Source organism: Diceros bicornis, chromosome 16, assembly GCF_020826845.1.
Source record: "Diceros bicornis minor isolate mBicDic1 chromosome 16, mDicBic1.mat.cur, whole genome shotgun sequence".
NCBI lineage: Eukaryota > Metazoa > Chordata > Mammalia > Perissodactyla > Rhinocerotidae > Diceros > Diceros bicornis.
The window spans coordinates 58,223,592-58,239,319 of NC_080755.1; positions in this window are offsets into that span (position 1 = coordinate 58,223,592).

Here is a 15,728-nt window from a genome sequence, read left to right on the forward strand (position 1 = left end):
TTAGAAAACTGTGTAAATGTAATGACCACATTAGTGAACTAAAGGACAGAACGTTTATCACAGTAAATGGACATGTTAAATTTTGTTGCCTATTTTTTTTAAACTCAGAGAACTTAGGGATGGGGTATGTCCTAAACTTGATAAATCTTGTTCACAATTTTTTAAACTTTAGATACATTCTCTTTAATTTGGGTGTTAATCATTTTAGCTATTTAATATAGACCTGGAGATCTTTCCCAATATGGGAAGTTCTGAAAAAAAAATAATTGAAGGAAACAGTTGAATAATCTTATTATTTGCCGAAGAATTACTCATCTACATAAAAAACGCAAGAGAATCACCAAAAAAATTTTAAGACTATAAGAAAATTTAGCAAAGTTAGTGCAAACAATGTCAAGTTTTAAAATAAATAGCATATCTCTACTTCAGTGTTCATCAACAGGAAAATAAAATAATAATAAAATAGTCAAATAATATACAATTTTATCAAATAATTGATATTTTATTATCAGATAATCATAAAATAATATACAAAATCATTACAAATTATATGTTCTGAATACACAGTCCTCTTGACATCTTTATTCTTTATATTACCTCTGGTGACAATCCCTATATGCATTTACTCCCTATTTAAAAACAAAAGCTGTATGAAATAAAAACTAAAGTTCTCTCTTCAAGGAACTGGGCTGTGTTCCCAATGACCAGGTGCCCCCTCTCCCCTGCCATCTCCTATTCTCTATTAATAGTGAGTAGTGAGTGGATCATCATGATGTATTTCCACCTTTGGGTTAAATGGTATCCAGGAAAGGGAGCTATTTCTTGGCTTCCTCATTTAAGCCTAACTCCTACTACCTTGCCACTGTCCATGGAGGAAGAATAGCGGCATTAATATGACATTTTCTATTTTTCTATGCGTGGAGAATACTGGAGTATGGTAAGATTGCAATATTTGTGTTTAAGTGTAGAGGACATTTCATTTCCGTGCAGATGTGTGTGTGTAGTCAGAAGGCAAGAGATGATGGTGGCATCAGGCAGTGAACTGTACCATATTAATAGTGTTTCTTCTAATAGTTCAGAGACTTAAACCTGAGAATTGTTTTAGGATTCAGCAAATCAAGTCCCTATTCTCCAGAGTTAGAATTTTTCTAGCACTAAACCTTCCTATTACTAAATGCATCTGTGCTAAATAAATATGTACTCAACCTTTTCTTACCTGCTGTCCCTCAAATTTAGTTTGGCGTCTTCTTTTGCTTGTAATTGAAGCCACAGCCACCTGGAAGAAGCTCTTCTCATGATGAAGACAGAGGTACAACAGGGCAAATAGAGGAGATGGAATTCAGACTGAGAAACAGGAATGAGCCAGCAAGGGAAAGAGCATATTCTTATGCTTACAAAACACACTCACTTGTTATATGTAATTTTTCTGAAAGTCTATGAAGTAAGGGTATGTATGATTAGTCTGACTTTACAAATGTAGAAAGAGATGTTCAGATTTGTGTACATAGGAATAGTTCCAGGTTCTTTTCTGGAAGTTGAATGATGAAGTGGGAAAAGTTCTTTCCAAGTTTTTTAAGTACTTCATCATTTAACTTCAAACTCTTTCACAAAAAAATTGCTAAGTAATATGAAACTATGAAATAATTTACCTTTCTTTAGGCTTCCTAAATGTTCCATTAAAAAGAAGGTGTTCCAGGGCCGGCCCAGGGGTGTAGTGGGTAAGTTCGTGTGCTCTGCTTCGGTGGCCCAGGGTTTGAGGGTTCAGATCCTGGGCCTGGACCTAAGCACCACTTATCAAGCCATGCTGTGGCAGGCATCCCACATATAAAGTAGAGGAAGATAGGCACGGATGTTAGCCCAGGGCCGATCTTCCTCAGCAAAAAGAGGAGGATTGGCAACAGATGTTAGCTCGAGGCTAATCTTCCTCACAAAAAAAAAAAAAAAAGAAGAAGAAGAAGATGTTCCAACTGGCATGACAGCCAAAAAAGTATGTATGAGTTTTAAAGTTAACAGAATATATTAAAGATGAAGTTCAGAACTTAATTATTTTCTCAAGGGTTAAAGCACAATGCTACTATAGCCCATGCCATTGGTAGGTTGCATATCTGAAACTAACAGCACAAGTATATAGCAAATATTTGTTAAATTTGCTTGGAATTGTCATCTCCTCCTACCATGAAGCATAAGTTGAATTTGTTTCCAGAAAACAGATGTCAAGATGATTTGCCCTGCTTCAGTTGGACAGAGAAGTAGATTAGAAGATTTTACTATTTCCTTCATCCAAGATCATTCTCATCTGAATCTGGATGACGAAAAAGTTTGTTACAATATCAGGTATAGAGTAATATCTCAAACTCATCTAAAGTACTAACATTATCTACATAAAAATGTTAAGGATGTTAAAGAACAGGAAGAATGAATAACTAATCTTTTTTTATGAAACACTAGAAGTTCAAAGAAATTTTTGCATTTGTTCTGTTCTACTTTTAAAACACTATTAAAATATTACCTTCAAGTTTAGGTTGTCACTTCTCATTGCTTTGCTGCTGGTATTACAATTTAAGATAATTGTGCATGACTAAATCCCATTTTGGTGAAGTCTTGAAGCAATGCTTCATAATTTCCTTTATTCTCACCTTATCCTATCTGACTTTTGTTCTTTCCTACCTCAGCTTTGTGCTTTGGGCAATCAATCAAGTTCAAATTAATGCTAAAATACTACAACTCCATTAATCACCTTTAAAAAAAAAACAGAACCAGAACTTCTAATTTTTCTTACTTTTGGTCTGTCATTAATAACCTTGTATTTAATGTTTCATGTGTTTCCTCCACCCTTTATGCCAAAAAATAAAGGGAGGGAAAACAAACAGAGAAGACTTCTTTAACAGGTTGATTAAACTTTTTCTTATCCCCATGTTTTATACTGATATGTACATATAAATTTTATGTGTGCTAATCTGGAAAAAGCATAAATTTCTTACAAAGAGCTAGCTTACAAAAACTTACTTATGAAAACTTACATTCTTAGGATTTTCAGGCACTAAGTCACTCTCCCTCAGTGAAACTCAATGCATTTATTTCTAAAATGAGGATAATAATCCCTGAAGACATCATCAAATGATTGTGCATGAATGTCTTGATACAATGCATATCAAAACCCTTAGTAACATAAAAACTTTCTATCTGCCTATTAAATAACCCCACTATACATTATTTGCCTTGAGGACAGCGCCTTATTTTCTCTTGTTTTTCTCCATTTTTTCGCATAGTGCCTAAAACACAGGGCAGAGCATGATAAATACCTTTGTTCTTGATAATATCCTTTCTGTACGGGCTTTTCCATTTACCGGGATCCTCGACCCTTCACTTGGCTATACTCTTATTCATGTCTGGACTCAGCTTAAACATCAATCCTTCTGGCACCATCCCTGATTCACAGACTAAATTACTACTCAGTGATGTGCAGTGTCACCAAACACCGTGATTGCCCTTGGGATTCTTATCAGAGAGAGAATCAATAAATTTCTTGTGTAATTATGTATTAACACCATCTGTTACTCTCACATATACAGTCCATAAAGGGCTTTATAACTGCCATCTCCACATCTCGGGTCTTACATTTATAATTTGAGGTTATTCCTGAAAACTTAGCTCCAGCCCCATTTCTCTAGATCTCTCACTGCTTTGGTCAGCTGTTTAATATCCTTTAATAAAGTCTCTCTTCTTAAATTAACTAGAGTAGATTAAGTTGTGTGCAATCAATACAACATGAAAATATTAGACCCAGCATTTTTTTTTCTACTTTTGCTGAATGACCTTGACTCATTTGTTCATTTACTCATTCAACAAACTAAAAATTTCAAGTACCTCAGTAACTCCCAATTTTAAAAACAATAAACTACTACTTCATTAGAAAATGATAAATTTAAAACTTCCAATTAAACATCAGATTGTAAAATTATGTACAGCATTTAGCATAATTAGGAAAACAAAGGATTCCTTCTCAATAGAAATATTTCTGTTATAACACCATGACTAGAGAAATTAAATAAGCCTGGTTAGAAAATTAAAACTCATTAAACTTAAAATGATGAAAGAAAGATATTTTAGGTTGTGAAGAAGGAAAAGTAGAAAAGAAAATCATAGAACTTTATGTGTGTTTGAAATGTTGACATCTGGTGCTTTTTGCCTATTTAAAAACATTTCATTACTCAGATAATATAGATAGCATTGAAGAGCTATTTGTATTTGGAACAAGAAAGCAATGAAGAATAAAGCTTTCTTTCACAAATGCACAGGAGAGGGCCGGCCCTGTGGCTTAGTGTTTGGGTGCGCGCGCTCCGCTGCTGGCAGCCCGGGTTCGGATCCCGGGCGCGCACCGACTCACCACTTCTCCGGCCATGCTGAGGCCGCGTCCCACATACAGCGACTGGAAGGATGTGCAACTATAACATACAGCTATCTACTGGGGCTTTGGGGGGGGAATAAATAAATAAAATCTTTAAAAAAAAAATGCACAGGAGCAGTGGGTTCATGAAAAATACCAACAATGATATGCAACATGGCTTCCACTCTCATATTTTCTCATTTTTTCTGATTACGAAGTAATTCATATTGATGACACTATATATAAGTGTATACTTATATACACGATATGGAAATATGTAAACTAGAAAGTGGAGTTATTATCATAGACTCAGTGATAACTACTATCAACTGCCTAGTCCGTCTTGCTTTAGGTGTTTCTTCTCTTCACTTGGAGTAATGTACATCAGTAGTTTTGCTGTACAGCAAAAGACATCATAAGAGAAGCTACAAGATGACAACATCTGAGATATGAAATATATAAAAAAAGCATCAAGTCAAATTGGAAAACATCACACTTCTGTTTGAAACAGTGGGCTAAGAAGTTCAAGTCCTGGTCCCAATTCTTAGCAACTCTGTAACCCCAGACAGTTTATTTTGCCTTATCTAAGTTGGTAAAATATTAGTAGACACTGCATAAATTTGTTATGATGGATAACTAAGGTAATAATGTTTAGTACCTGCAACATAGTAAGAATTAAATAAATTTTATTATTGTAAATATTGTCATTATTAAGGTTAATAAAAGGTAAAGAATTCTGTTTAAAACAAAAACAAAACACAAACTACCAATAAGAAAAAGGACAAATGATATCAGCAGGAATTCACTGAAGAAATAAAAACAGAGAGTAAAAATATGAAAAAATGACTGATTTCAGTAATTATCAAATAACGAAAATTAAGAAGTGTTCTCATACTTTAGTCATTAGATCTTTAATGATAAATAATTGATGTATTCAGAGTTGGTGAGTCTATGGAAAAAAATGATCACTTTCTTAGAGGGTTGTAGGTATTTAAGTTGGAACAACAAAGTAAAAAAGATATTTAAAATATTTAAGAAAAGGGAAAGGTGCAGGCTTTGACCAATCAAGACAGAAAAAAGCCATTGCACTGGAGTGGGGCCCTTAGCTAAGTGAGCCACTCCTTAGCTATGCATTAAACCTTTAATTGTTAGATCCCGAGGACTTGCAGGAGTCTCGGGGAGGAAATGGAGCAGCCAGGCTGTGAGTGAGTGTTGCACTGGGGAATGGGGCTGTTAGGGTCATGACTCTGTATCAGCAGGTGGGCAGTATTTCCAGATCTTAATGATGTTGTAACTGCACCAGAGTATTACTGCAGCGTGTCAGCCTTAAGTGGGTACAACTTTTATTGAGGACCATTTAAAAATGTTTATTTGAACTAAAAAATGTTTGTACCCTATGGTCTAGTAATTTCCTTTATTCATTCATTCTACAAATATTATTTGAGTACTTAACCATGTCTCAAGCCCTGTGCTAGTCACTAGAGATAACATGGGAGCAAAGAGGGCATAATCAGAGGCATCGCACAGTTTAGATATTAGGCATGTATCTCAAAGAATGACTTCCAATCTGTGAAAAGTCTAGATTTCCAAGGATGATCACTGCAGCATTATTTCAAATTGCAGGTAGATAAATAATAAAAAAGAATGAAAGGAAAACAATGCAAATGCCTATCCATAGGTGGATGGCTATATAACTTATGTTATGTTCATACAAATGAATATGGTGTGGTCATTAACAAGAATTTTGGATCTCAATGTACTGACATTGAAAGTCTAAAATATACTAAGTGTTCAAATCCCATTTTTTTTATTGGGGGTATATTTTACAAATGCAAAAATGGACAGATTTTAGATGTACTCTTTGGTTTGTTTGTACAAATACAAACATCCACTCAAATCCATACTCTTATCAAGGTATGGAGCAGTCCCATCACCCTAGAAAAGATCAATCCTCCCATCCCGGAAGCAGCCACTGATCTGATTTTTAGGACAGTAGATTAGTTTTGCTTCTTTTAGAAGTGCATACAAATGGAATCATATGGTATGTAATCTCTCGTGTCTGGCTATTTTCGGTCAGTGTACTGTTTGAGATTCATCCACATAGTTGCGTGCATCAGTAGTGCAAGTCTTTATTTCTGAGCAATAGCACATCCGTTTCCGTATTCATGTATTTTTGTAGCACAGCTTTAATACTGATACTTCTTATTCGACGAGAATTCCCACAAACTTCTGCTTGATAATTGTCTATTTCTAGCTTCTTTCATATTCTCCAAATCATAATTTCAGACATTTACTTACTAATAATACACTTTTAATGAGGTCCCCCTTCAATAGTCACCAAGCATTCTCATTTCTATAAACTCACGGTTAGCATGAGGGTGTCTTTTGTGTCCTCAGCTTTGACTTCGTATGTCACTTACATTTTCCATTCAGATAATCAATCACAGTTTACAAATATGGCTTTTTTGTTTTGTTTTGTTTTTTGGTGAGGAAGATTGTCTCTGATCTAACACCTGTTGCCAATCTTCCTCTTTTTGCTTGAGAAAGAGTGGCCCTGAGCTAACATCTGTGCCAATCTTCCACTATTTTGCATGTGGGTCACCACCACAGCACGGCTTGATGAGTGGTGTAGGTCTGTGTCCGGGATCCAAAGCTGTGAACCCGGGCCACCAAAGTGGAGCGCATGCCAAAGTTAACCACTATGCCACTGGGCTGGCCACTACAAATATTATTTTTAATGTTTGTTTTTGTTTCTGAATTTTTGGGGTAATAACAGGAAATAAAGTGATATACTCTTTCTTCAAAAGGTTAATAAGAATCACAACTTAATATGGTACCCTCCTGATATCTCCATACAAGAGGATGCATCTTGTAAAAAGGATAAGCCCACATCATGGTACAAAGCACAGGCATAAGATTCAGAAGGAAGTGAAAATAAAACCTCACGGAATGCAGTGCCTTCTGTTAGATTTGAACAAGTTATACTCATGGAAGTACAAAACATTCCTTTTTTTTTCTTTCTAAATCAATCATCTTCCAACATAAATGACTAGAGCTTTTTGAAGCATTATCTTCATTGTCTGTAGTAGATTTAAAACAGACAAGAATAGCGATGGCAAATGGTAAATAAATCTAAAACAAAAACGAAAATTGCCTGTATCAGATGACTGTAAATGAATCACGCAAAATGACTTTAGGGACCAAATATTCAGATCTTAATGACTAGCAGAGTTCTACTACCAAAAACAAAAACAAGGATAGCAACAAAACTCTCAATATTCTAGGGCAAAATGACTGATTTCTCATAAGTTTTTTATCTTTAAACAATCAAAACGTCCGAATCAATCTGAAAGTGAGAATTAGTGAATGTCATCACGGAGGAAACAAATCTAAGTAATATCACATTTTCCCAAGAAAACTATTTTAAATTTCTAAACTGTCTATTGATTATTACATTTTAATAAACATAAAATATAGTGTCAAAATTAAAAAGGAGACAAGTACAATAACTAAAGTAATATTAAAAATAATTCAATATCTAAAAGAAAGTAAAAGATGGATAATCCATCCTTAATCAAACTAAATGGTTTATAGATTTAGACAGCACTGTGTGTAGTTCTGAAAATATTAGACAAGACAATAATCTGAATTTTTTTCTATTCATTATAAAATAGTGTATATGTAATGTCTTTCTTTAGTGAAATAGAGATCCCCCAGACTAATTGTGTTAGTTAGGATTATGTCAGTAAAACAGAAACCATTCTGGATATTCCCAGTAGAAAAGGACATTCACACAGGACTAGGAGCCTTACAGAACCACTGGAAGGCTCAAGAAAGAGTCAGATTGGGCTCCAATGACTGTCTTTGCTGCCTAGAGCAACAGAGATTCTGCTGTCCCAAATCATGCATTCTTCTATTTCTCCTAAATTTTGAGTAAGTGTATCTTATTGGCAGAATCTAATTCAAATCATATAGGAAAAAGATTTTCTGAGATGCAAAGAAAAATGTAGGATGAAGTGTCATCAATTCTAGATTGGTAAAAGACAATATGATAAAAATATTATTTGGCTACATCATCACGTGTATGTTCACGATGAATAATTATAAAGTAATATTAACGTGGACTAGAAGGAGTGTACTTTTCATTCATTTAGCATCTGCCACATGTCAGTCTGGGGATCAATACTGAGAATCAGTATTAAAAATATACAAAGTCACTGCGATGATAGAACTTCCAGTTCAGAGAGGAATCCAATATTATTCCATAATCACACAAAGAAATGCAAACCCCTACCTGTGACAAGTGGTACCATCCTGCCTGAGAGCATATGAAATGGGGGCCAAACTTTATCTAAAGAGTCAGGAAGGACAAATTATTCAACAATGGAGGTTAGCAGTCACTTAGTTACAGCATTAAATGAAGTTTAACTCATAGAAAATTAAACCTAAGAAGTAAAAATAGAGATAAAACTGTTGCCTAAAAATACAGTAGAATGATTTTATAAGTGAAGTGCATTCATAATGAAACATGATACAATGAGCAACTTGGTAAAACCGGTAAATATGTAGAATTGTACATTTCAACACTTTCCCATTCTTCAGACTTGAAAGACTCCAACACAGCTGACAGCCCTGAGTTCTGTACATGCACGTCCTTGAGATGTCTACCTCACCTACCTGTTCAAAGCCTTTGATTTGATATTTCAAGTTGTCTCAGTGGAATCACTTTTAAGTGTCTTTGGCCTTTCTCTTTCTTTCTATTCTTGACAAAAAAAAATGTCCTTAGTGTAGCAATAGAAATGATAATGGCTAATATGTACTGAATACTAGCAATGAGGGAGGCAATCTAAGTGCATCAATTCGCACAACCTTTGCAACCCCTTTTGAGAGAGGAATAAATAGAAGAGATAAGGTCTGTATGCAGGCAGCTTGCCCCTGGAGCCCAGATCCATCATTTCCACATCGTGTCTCTCAAGTAGAAGCAGTGGCAATAAAAACCATGTTGCTTTAAAAAGTGAGGCTTCTGGGGCCGGCCGGGTGGTGTAGTGGTTTAAGTTCGCGCTCTACTTTGGCAGCCTGGGCTTCGCAGGTTCAGATCCCAGGCCCAGACCTATGCACCTCTTATCAAGCCATGCTGTGGGGGTGTCCCGTAGAAAGTAGAGGAAGATGGGCACGGATGTTAGCCCAGGGCCAGTGCGTCTCAGCAAAAAGAGGAGGATTGGCAACAGATGTTAGCTCAGGGCTAATCTTCCTCAAAAAAAAAAAAAAAAAAAGTGAGGCTTCTGGTTCTGCGTGATTCCGTACTGTAGACAGGTAACTCTGTTTAAGGTCCAGCATCCTACGTACACTAGTTACCTTAATGCCTTGGTATTTAGAATAGTCACTAATTATTTAAAATAAACATTTTGATAGAGGTTTTACATGTCTTTAATTCAATTCTTAAAGCATCACCAGGATAGGAAGCTATCCAAACATTTATTTTATGGATAAGGTAATCAAGGATCAATGATAAATTAGCCGTCTAAAATCAACGGCAGATGTGAAATTCTCAAAATCATGAGGATTTGGTCCCACAACTGCTTCTTAAGGATCAAGATGAGAGAAAGGTGTCTATTTGAGAAGAGTCACCAAAAAATATTGGTGAAATTTAGCCTCAAGATACATAATCCTATGTATTAAGAAATACATTCTCCACAAAGCAAACTTCAAGGCACAGGTGGAAGACAAAAGGTCCATGAGCACCATTTTCCTGCTGCCAAGTTTCTTTCAAGAGACAAGCCTGGGTGGGAGGCAAGGAGATGTGGCCTCTGGAGGATGGGGCTATGCAGGTTATGGGAGACACAAGCCAGGTTTGTATTACTTTCCTATTGCTGCTGCAACTAAATATCACACACTAATTGCCTTAAAACAACAGAAGATTGTCCGATTATAGTTGTAGAGGTTAGAAATCCAAAATCAGTCTTACTGGGCAAAAGTAAAGCTGTGGGCAGGGCTGGTTCCTTCTAGAGGCTCTAGGGGAGAAGGCGTATCCTTGCTTTTTCCAGCTTCTAGAGGCCGCCTGTATTCTTTGATTCAAGGCCCCTTTCTCACATCACTCCAACCTCTTGCTTCTTTCATAATATCTCCTCATAATGATTCTGATCTCCTGCCTCACTCTCATAAAGACTCTTGTGATTACCTCAAGCCTGCAGGATAATCCAGGATCACCTCGCCATCTCAAGATTCTTAATGTAATCACATCTGCAAAGTCCCTCTTGCCATGTAAGGTAACATTCATAGGTCCCAGGGATTAGGATGTGGGAATCTTTGGGGGACTATTATTCAGCCTACCACAGGGTACTAAGCCTTTAAACCCCCAACCTTGTCAACTACACCACATCTAGATTTAATTTCCTAGTAGACCTCCAGGGCCACATTTTCCTGAGGTTTCCTGGTGATTACTAAACATCACACATTCATGTAGCATTGCAGCTATATAACAATAATCAATTTGACAGCTTGCAATAATTGTCATCTATAAGACCTGGCCAGAATAGATCAAGTACTGCTCAAAGTCATTTTTGCATCTTCTTTACCATGAAGTTCAAGGAATCTCTTTCTGTTCACTGATTCAGTTTACACCAGCCTGGTGTTCCCTGAGGAATTAGATAAGGGATTTCTCTCAAACACCTGGCAGTTGTATCTCGTCAGGCCCATCGTTTTGAAATGAAATATTCATTCATACAGAGAATAAATGCATAGATATATAGATGATACATAGATACACAGACAGACCTAAAAACAATATCTATCAATATTTTTGAACCTGCTGTGTCCCTCTCCTGAGTTATCAGACCATTTCAAGCCTTAAAAATATATTGTCTGAGCACTCATAAAGTCTTTGAACTCTCCCTCACTGTATTAGTCAGGGTTCTCCAGAGAAACAGAACCAATAGGATATAAAAAATTTATTATGAAGAATTGGGTCATGTGATTATGGAGGCTGAGAATTCCCACAATGTGGCATTTGCAGGCTGGGGACCCAGGACAGTTGGTGGTCTGATTCAGGCAGAGTCCAAAGGCCTGACAGCCATGGGAGCCAATGACTTAAATCCCAGTCTGAGGACAGAAAATGAGATGAGGTGTCCCAGCTCACGTAGTCAGGCAGAGAGAAAATTCACCCTTCCTCCTCCTTTGTTCCATTCAGGCCCTCAATGGCTTGTGCGACGCCCACCTCATGGGGAAGGGGCAACCCACCCTACAGAGTCCACCAATTCAAATGCTAATCTTATCAGAAAACACCCTCACAGACACACCTAGAAATAATGTTTAACCAGATAGCTGAGCATCCCCTGATCCAGTCCAATTGACACATAAAATTAACTATCACACTCACTTATTACTCTGTTCAGCTCTGCCCGGTTATTGCTGGGTTATGGTCAGGTGAAAAAGGGTGTTGTTGTAATGATTGTTTTGTTAATTTTTATTTATTTTATTGATTAAAGATGTATTGGGGTCTCCACTGGATTGGAATAAGATTGGATCAAATTCGTCACCATGCGTTATAAAACAGAGAGCACTAAGGGGAGGAGGTGGGCCGTTTCCCAGCGGATTCAAGCGTGTGTGGAAGAGTCTGACGGAAAGCAGGGTAGAGCAGCAGTTGGCACGTTGTTGCATGACAGGATGCCAGAGCCGCTGGGACAGAATTCCCCCGGAAGAAAGGAGTCTTGCAGACAAGCAGCAACAGAGCCTAAGGGTTGAAGAGAGTGGTCGTTTGGTGCTTCCTGGCCTCTGGGTTTTGATTTAATCCTCGGGATATTCTGGTGACACCCATTTTCCCTGGGGGAAAATGTCTGTGTGAAATGAAAAGGTGCTTCTCTTTAGTCGGGAACATTACAAGGTGAAAACAACCCTGCTATGGGACACCTCCTAAAATGCACTGTCCAGGGGCAAGAACTGTGATGATTCTTCCTTTGCAAGAAATCATCACAGCAATAGGAAGATTGAGAGTATGTTTGCCTGGGACAAATTGGCAAGAATCTGGCCCTGGGTAGGGACAGGGAGGTGAGGAGCAATCAGACTTATGTTGTACTGGCCCTCAGAGCAGGAGGTACCTGCTGAGATAGGAGCGCCACGGGCAAGCTGCCCATGTGGACTCACGCACCATATACCATGGGATTTTCAGAGAGGCATGGGGTTCAGGGAGCAAATTACACACTGCCTCATGCCTGTGTGAAAAGGTAAAGTCTTGTATCCAGCACAGTACAGATTAAAATGAATGTGACCTAAATCTTACCTTCGATTTATCTGCCACCCAGACGTTAGGGATACATAATGATTTGCAAAGCTGCAAATGGAGCATTATCTTCATTTCTGTCTATTTCATCAAGAGTCACTCAGGAGAATTTTTTTACAAGGTGTATTTGTTCAAAAGCCTGGAGAAACAAAGTAAACAATTAGAGAGTACATTAGAGGGAAATAATTGCTCCTGGAATGTTTAAAAACCTCTGCAAGGTGAAATGTCTTACATTATGCATGCATTAACACAGAAAATAAAATTCTTGGCATGAATCAGTTATTTATTCTCTTAGGTTCCAACAATCCATAAATTACCAGAGCCTGGAATTATGCCTTTGAGGCCATGGTTTCTCAACAGCAGCACTGTTGACATTTCAGACCAGATAATTCTTTGTTGGGGTATGTCCTGTGCATTCTAGGATGTTTAGCAGTATCCCTGGTCTCTACTCACTAGATGCCATAGGAACTCCTTGTCGTGACAATCAAAAATGTCTCTGGATATTTACTTAATGCTCATTGCCAAATGTCCCTGGAGGGAAAAAATTACCTCCACCTCCTCCTTGAGAACCACTGCTTTCAGGCCATGAGGATTAAGCTCAAGTTCAACCTCACAGAGTTATCTCGGAATTGTGTAATGCAAGTAAAGACCTTATGTTTCTTAATGTTATGTAACTACATAAAGTATATTCTTTACCTCTAGACATAAATCCAGATTAATATTTAAATGTTAAAATCAAGATGATTGGGGCCAGCCCCGTGGCTTAGCAGTTGAGTGAGCACGCTCCGCTACTGGCCGCCCGAGTTCGGATCCCCGGTGCACACCAATGCACCAGTTCTCTGGCCATGCTGGGGCCGCATCCCACATGCAGCAACTAGAAGGATGTGCGGCTATGGCATGCAACTATCTACTGGGGCTTTGGGGAAAAAAAAGGAAGAGGATTGGCAGTGGATGTTGGCTTGGAGCCGGTCTTCCTCAGCAAAAAGAGGAGGATTAGCACGGATGTTAGCTCAGGGCTGATCTCCTTCACCAAAAAAAAACAAAACAAATCAAGATGATTGAGTTAAATTGTTTTAAGATGAATATTACAAATGACATGTGGAAAATTTTATTAAAAGTAGAAGGTTCATCAAGGTCTTCTATAAGCCAAACAAAAAACAATGTGACTTGTACTCCATAGTGAGGGTTATTTTTTTTTTCTAATCAGAGAAAAGGAGCAAACGAGTTAGACAGGAAAATCACATTCAGCAGTTTTTTCTTATTCTTGTATATCGTGGTAAGAAACAGTTTCCTGTCGTTTGTGGTGCTTTGTTCCAAGATGATGTAGATGATGTGAAAAAGCAATTTGATTAAAATAAAAAGAAGAATCTTTTTATTTAAAGTGACATCTTTACAAAAGAAAAGAAGTTTTTTCTACTTAGAGAATATGCACTTCAAATTATCCACAGTGAATTATACATAGAAACATTTCAAAATAGATGAAACTACACAAATTGTGACATTATAAATGATAAACTGATAAGCCTTTTCTCTGATGAATTATGAAAGAAACTTATGAGAGAACAGTACAAAAATTTAATGTAGAGACACATGATTTTATTTTTTCTGCGAGAAAAGAAGGCACAAAAATGAACCAACCTCTACAGTCATAAAGATGAAATTTAAAACCAATAAAACCCATGGGTATAATCTTCAAAACTGAAGGGAAACATGGCTAGTGCAGTTTCATTCAACATCTACCAATATATCTATATATTAGTTTTTTTATTTATCCACACAAGATATTTCTCTGTAACAGTAAACCTTAGAGAATAGTCCATGAAAATGGTGCCTGGAAGAAACACACAGTAAAAGTTTAAAGCAGTGATTTCACACCACTGCTCAGATTAAGTTTTTTATCTCTGGTATTACTGCGTGATAAAGAAAATCAAATAAATTTCACTCATGAGGTTTTCCCCAGAGCTCCTGACTGACAGTGAAAATGTCAGGAGAAGATGAGTGCCCGTATCCTGCGGTTGCTTTGAGTCTCATAACTGACTGTTAACTCCTACAGCAATGGGAAAGGATGTAACACAGGCTTGAGAACGAACACAGTATAACACCCCAGAAACAGATGAATCTCAACTAGATGCCTACAATTTAATGGAGTTAAGTTGAGATAGTTATCACAAAATGGCAATAAATAAAATATATTTTAATTAATGCAGATGCAAAATTTAAAAGGGATATTTTGGTCCAGACAAGATGGAACACAAACATTTTTTTTCCCTTTTCTTCCCACCAGGTACTGCTAAAAACGCTGGACATGACATAAAAAACTCTGAAAGGTGAAGGGAGGAAGATTGGCTAAGAACCTGCAGATCCAGGGAACAACCCAACAGTGAGTTCCTAGGTTTTCTTTTAGCCTCTTGTATATCCTGGGCTGGGTACTGGAGAAGCTGGCAACTGGTAAACCAATTTCCCAAGAAAAGACTACTTTCTCTGAAACAATTGGGAGAGGACAATCTAGGAAAATGACTGTTTTAGCAATAAGTTCCCTACTCTAGTCAAACATTAACAGTGAAAAAACAGCCTCTCCTCCCCTCATCTTCAAAGGGTTAGTGGGAACCTGAAGGTCCATTCCAGCTGGCCACAAAAAGTCTGCGAGTTCCAGTAGTAGTGATTCCCCTTCCAGCTAGTGGAAAGCACTTTCTGCATGCTAAATAAATAAATAAGTAAGGGGGCTGGCCTGGGGCTGAGTGATTAAGGCTCCGTGCACTCCACTTTGGCAGCCTGAGTTCACCAGTTCTGATCCCTGGTGCTGATCCCGGGTGTGGATCCCGGGTGCAAACCTAGCCCACTCATCAAGGCATGCTGTCGAGGCAACCCACGCACAAAGTAGAAGAAGACTGGCACAGATGTTAGTTAGCTCAGGGCTAATCTTCCTCAAGCAAAAACAAAGGAGAGAAAGACTGGCAACAGATGTTAGCTCAGACGGAAACTTCCTCAGTGAAAACAAACAAATAAATAAATAAATGAGATGCAATCCTATTTCATAAATAATGTTTTAGACCTCTTTATCACTCT